This window comes from Myotis davidii, unplaced genomic scaffold (genome assembly GCF_000327345.1).
Source record: "Myotis davidii unplaced genomic scaffold, ASM32734v1 scaffold1, whole genome shotgun sequence".
NCBI lineage: Eukaryota > Metazoa > Chordata > Mammalia > Chiroptera > Vespertilionidae > Myotis > Myotis davidii.
Genome location: NW_006294681.1, coordinates 748,224 through 754,713, shown reverse-complemented (window position 1 = coordinate 754,713; position 6,490 = coordinate 748,224).

Below are 6,490 nucleotides of genomic sequence, written 5' to 3'. Positions count from 1 at the left end.
TATAAACCAATAATACTACGAGAATATCAAATTCCACGATCATGGACAGGCTTTTTTTTTTTTTAATGCAGACCTACATTTTAGTGAAGTGGATGATTAATAAAAAAAAAAAAAGTACCTAAGAGAATGTAAAACTAAGTACTGCATAACTATTTAGGTCAGCTATATTTCTATCTCTTCAGAATTAAAATCATTAACATAAACATAGTTATTTCATACTGAAGCAGGCCAGCCCTTCAATGTCAAATTTAAAACTGGCACATAATATTTACGCACACCATTATACAAACTATTATATTCTCCACCAACTATGGACTGAATGCTTGTGCGTTCCCCACAAAAAAAAAATCTAATTTCTAATGTAGTAATATTTGAGGTGGCACCTTTGGAAAGTAATTAAGTCATGAGGATAGAGCCCTCATTAATAGGATTAATGTCCCTACAAGAAAAGACATGAGTAAGATCATCTGCCCCATGTGAAGATACTGCAAGAAAATGAGAATACGGCTCTCTGCAAACTAGGGAGAGAGACAGTGTCCTCACAAGACATCAGATCTGCTAGTGCTTTCACCTTGATCTTGGGCTTCCTAGACCCCAGAACCATATAAAGTAAAATTTGTTGTTAAAGCCACCCAGTCTATAGTATTTCTGTTATAGCAGTCCAAACTCAGACACAACCAAACCAATTTGGTATTTCAAGTTCATGTTGAGAAAATATTTATCCATCTCTATTTCAAATGAATTGTCATAGACAATATGTATAATGCAACTAATAAGGATAGAGTATATTTAGATAACGTATGAAGTAGAGACCAATACCAAACATAGCTAAATATCTGGAATTTGAAGTTATTTTTTTTTCCCTGTGAACATCATGGATTCAATACATGAAGAAAAAGATTATATGGAAAGATATAAGCATAACCTACTCTAGTGTGTAGACCTTTGGTACTGTGTTATTTAGCACCTCTTTACCTTATAATTCAGAATATATGGCTAGATACTACCTTTACTAAAACTTACATTAAGGAAATGTTTGCTGGCTCCCTCCTAAGTGCCAGGTACCCATTCAGGAAGTCAAGGAATATGGGAGTACAATCGACAGGTTTCTCTCTTTAGAGGACTTCCATAGCAAGGGGAGGGGAGACATTTTATATATATAGAAAAGATAATTACAGACTGTGATAAATTCTATAAAAGGAAAGAAAAAAGAACTGATATGATAAATAGTGACCTTAAATAATGTAGCCAAGAAAGGCTTATTTTGGCCCAACCAGTTTGGTTCAGTGGATAGAGTGTCGACCTACAGACCGAAGGGTCCCAGGTTTGATTCTGCCTAAGGACACATGCCCAGGTTGCAGGCTCAATCCCCAGTAGGGGGCGTGCAGGAAGCAGCCTTTCAATGATTATCTCTCATCATATATGTTTCTATCTCCCTCTCCCTTCCTCTCTGAAACCAATAAATATATTTTTTTAAAAGAAAGGCTTATTTTGGTTGGTAAAGAATGAGAAGAAGGCAGCTTGTAGAGACTAAAGAGAAGACTTCTAAGTACAATTGCAAAGGCCTTAAGGCAAGTATTAACTTGATTTTGTTGTTGTTGAAGAATTGTTAAAAAGCTAAAATGGCTGGAGAAAAACTCTGTTCCAGACTTGTTCTTTCAGCAATGCGACTTGCCTTCCCATGATAAACAACTAGACAACTGGACAAAATATTTCGGGGAGAACCCCACCTGTTTTCAAACATTGGAAAGTAGTGTAAAGCTGTGATCCCTAAGAGAAGGGAAACAAATGTAGTGCCTCTACCATTGCCTCTGCCATTAAAGTTTACAGACCATTTCTGGGAGGAGAAAGAAACAAGATGAGCACAGGGAGATGCAAGGAGTTGTGCTTAGAACAGAAGACTATCAGAGAGAAGGGAGCTGTGTGTAAAAAGCTCCAGGTATCTAAATAGGGTTCTTCTCTTGTCCTTGTTTGAATATAAAACTGTACTATATGCAGGATAGAACTCTGCAAAGCCAAACACTCAGGGAACTAAACAATTCCCAGTGATCATGCAGATAAGGGAGATAGTTGAATTTCCACCAGCCAAATGGAGAGAGTTTGTTGAATACCTAGAGCATTCACTAGAACTGTTCAGTAGAGAAGGGTCATGCATTAGAAATAGTCCTACAATAAAGGTCTGTCTAGATCCATAAAAGGATTAAGTTGTACTGCATTACAAATGTGAGCAAATACACTACATTCACTAGTGTTCACCATACGCCCTCCTCCCCAATGTTGTTTACAAAACAGCTTATTTGTTTGTGTAGAACCTTTTGACTCTGACATCTCTGTCCTTGCTGACCACAGATGTTACTGTTCCATTCAGGGCTTTCTACCCCTGCTCCCAGCAGGTGTTCATTTCAGTAACATTTTCTGCCTCCTTGCTCTAATCACTAATGTCTTATAGCCCAATATGTCTTCTATCAGGCCAAAATAACTGTCAAGAGAAGATAAAAGTTATGCGGATTTGATAAGTTTGCAGATCTACTAGTATAATGCATAAAATAAGCTTAAAATCTTTCTTCTCATATCCCAGAATGTATAGCATAGGGCTTTTTTTCAAGTGACCCTGTATCCCCGTTTTGCAATCTACTGTGAGTGGCTAACTCCACTAAGAGACCTCTGATTTGGGTTTTACTGCACTGTGCAGAGGAAAACAAAACCTAATAAGCATGCCACCAAGATTAGACACCACTCCTTAAGCATGATACAAACAATACTGTGACATTTCCCCAACTATAAACAGTCCTTAACTTTGTACCAGACAAATAATGTCAAGAAATAATATTTCTGCTCAACCGTAACACTTGCAAATACAACTGCATATCCTTATCTTCAATTTTGATTGCTTTTAATTTTTTTCTTAATTAATCATTTCCCACTGATATCCCATCACAGGGATTTAACATGTAAAAACTTAATAGCTCTGCCCACTCAAGTGTTATGCCAGGTCTTCATCACCTCAACCAGAATAGCAATGCCATTTTTGTTTTTAGCTAAAAAATTAAACTTGTTTTTGTCTGAAACATTGATGAAATCAACTCATAAAGATGACACTCTTACTTGAGATTACTTATTACATTATGTTGCAACTCATGAAAAAAGAATGAAGTAAGTTATATAACTGAAAAGTTATACTTAATAATGAGGCATTGTAGATTAAAATAATTCGGTTGCAATAAAATATTTAAATTCTTTTCCATGAGGAAATATAGCACTAGTTGTTAAATAATAAAAAAAAACTTAATTTAATAAAATGATAATAAAAATGAGTAACCTAAACAAGATTACCCTAGTTGTCCCTGAATCCTTACTACTCAAAGTGTGATCCATGCATCTTATCAAAGAGTTTATTAGAATCTCAGGCCTAACTGCAGACCCATAGAATTAGAATCTGTGTAACCAATTCCCAAGTGATTCCTCTGTACATTAAAGTTTGAAAAACATTATAATAAAAACAATCATCTAATTTAAATTGTGGTGCCAACACAAAATATCAGAATACTAACACCACAAAGCTTCATAAAGTATTCAAAAACATTAACTGATATTTTAATTTTCTAACATCAAAAAGCAAACAAGCATTGATTAATTCCTAACAAAGTTCTGCTTTATTTATTGACATAAGTCACCAAGAATCTATGGTTTTTATAATTTTTAAATTTTTTTATATGTTCAGATTCCAATTTATTCTGTTTTACACGGTGAACTTCTAATCTTTTTTATGTCAAGGGGAAAAACCAAGAAACTAGATTAGAGTTTATAGTTTATCACATATCATTAGTAATTCTTTTATTTAAAATCTAAAGTTAATGTGCATTTTCATAACACAAGCAAATATCTCTACTGAATTTTAGAAAACCAAAATATTATTTTGCTTTATTCCTTACAGGACTTGATATAAATGTTTAGCACTAGAAAATATGGTTATGTCTTAGAATGTTCACAGGAGCCAGCACAGAGCTTCAAGAATCCTGAGGAATTTTCTTCCATTCTAAAAGAAGCTGAGGGCTGACATTAAATCAAGGCAGTGAAGGAGTTAGGGCAAGAGTAGTTAGCCAGGCCTGGCTGGTGTTGCTCAATGGTTGAGCATCGACCTATGAACCAGGAGGTCACGGTATGATTCCCATTGGGGCACACCATTCTTCTAGAGCTATAAAATGAAACCTCAGAGTCATCTTTTGTTCCTTCCTTTCCATTGCTTCCTTTCCTTCTTAGCCCATCCCATTAAATTTACTTCCAAGTTATATACTACATTCTAAACCACATCCACCTCCTTTCCATTCCAAACTCTGTCACATATTCAGGCCCTCATTGCTCCTGACTACACTTTTGTAAGAAAATACTAATTGATCTCACCTCCTAGTTTTCCACATTCCCATCAGTCCTGTTTTGTGCTCAATTAACTTTCCCAAAGCTGTGATCCAAACATGACACCTCCTACTTCTGAAACCTTCAATAATTTGCATGCAAGTCTTCTCATAATGCCTTCCCCATCTTCTTTCTTAGAGTTTACCTTTCACCTATGCACCAGCCAAACTGCACTGTTTCTGAGACATATTCTGTGCTTTTCTTTGTGTCTTTGCTTCCAAAGTTGACTCCTCTTGGAAAATTCACCTCTTAATCCCCGTTTAGATTTCATCCACTCATCTCAGTCCATCTTAATTGTCATAAACTCTTGATTCCTTAAACTGATTTTATCTCGACCCAGTTCAATGCCTCTCAAGAAGTACTATCTACAAACCACAATTAGTGTTTCTTTTGAGTTTTGCATTATAGCTTTTTGTTCATGAGGCGGCTTCAAATATTGGAAAGCCTGTCATGTGGAAGAGAGATTAAACTTGTTCCACAAATCTCATGTAGAACCAAGACTAATGATTGTAAGATACAACAGATAGCTTTTAGCTTTATATAGGAAAGAAAATTTTGACATTAAGAGTTCTCCTAATATGGGGCTACCTCAAAACGTAGTACATTCCTTGACATTGCAATATCCAGGCCGAGATTGAAAAACTGCTTACAAGGAATGTGTTAGAAAAGTTAGATGAATTGTACCAGATGGCCAAAAATAGTACCTTACAAGCCAGTGAGTTTTTTAAAAATTTTACATTTCTAAAGGCACTTTAAAAACCCAACTTAAATATCATCTTGTCATATATTGGTAAGAAAATAAAGCTTGTTGTGAGTTTGTTTATTTTTTTAATCATAGATGAATGTTTATTAAAATAGTGCTGGCAATATGGAAGAGCAGCAGGTCATCCTTTTAATCCACTACTTCTCTCTCAACTCCTCAACACCAGAATAAAAAGAATTCATTGAGAAAACAGACTTAAAAGTTGGGAGTACAGGGAGAGGTCCAAGATGGCGACAGCATAGGAGGACGCTGAACTCACCCCTTCTGTGAGCAAAATCAAAGGCACAGGTGTACAGGCAGCAATTACTCCTGTGAGACCACCACGCACTGAATGAAACCTGACAACAAACAAGAGAACCAGACCAGTAGAGGAGGCTGGAAGGCTGGGTGAGCCCTGCAGGACCTGCCAGAACTTCCTGGGACAGAGGAGCCATAAACACCATTGTTTATGTTCCTTCCACTGGGGGCAGATGAGAGCTCAGTTGAGAATCTTTGGCTTACCTGCATTGCCTGGAGCCTCTTGCCTTCAAAAACAAAAACAAAAAAAAACAGGAACAAGCAGGAACAGCAGGGCTTCCCCACACCCAGCTGGTCACTCTGCCGTGAGCTGCTCCATCCCAGCAGCCTGGACCCAGAAGACTCGAGGCCCGAAGTGCCTGTTAAGGGCCTCACCACACTCACCTGGCCTGCCTGCCAAGAGCTACATCCACCTGGCCTTTTTGCCCAGAGCTGCTCAGGGCTGGCAGGCTAGTGCGTCAGGTGCCTTATCTTTCTGCTCTGCTCTAAGCGGCTTCCCCAAACTTCCCTGCACTTACAGCCTGCACAGAGGTCTCTTCTATGTGGGACCACTTTGGGTGCAATAAACCAGAGAGCGACTGTAAAGGAAGACTGGAGAGCCATGGAAGCTCTCCAGGGACTGCGAGGATTCAGATAGTCATATCAAACCCTCTGGCGTCAGATATTTTGGGGTATGCATTCTAAAGCTTTGGAAATAGGTTCTCTCCAAGTTTTTCCCATTTTATTATTCCAAGATTCCAAATGATCTGAAAGAAAGACTGCATAGGAAAGTCTATATTAGTTTATGAAACTTGACTTTTCCTACCAGTGAATTAGCCTCTGAGGAAAACTTATAAGAAGATCCTAAAAGCACAGAAAAAAATGGCAGATAAACTTCATTTGAGGCCACAATAATCATTACCATGTATTGGGTGCCAACACTGTATCAGGCACTGAACTCATACGGTGATTTTATTGCCTCATAACTCAAAGTAACCCTATGAGTGGATTCTCTCTTTTTCCAGAGTAGAAAATAAG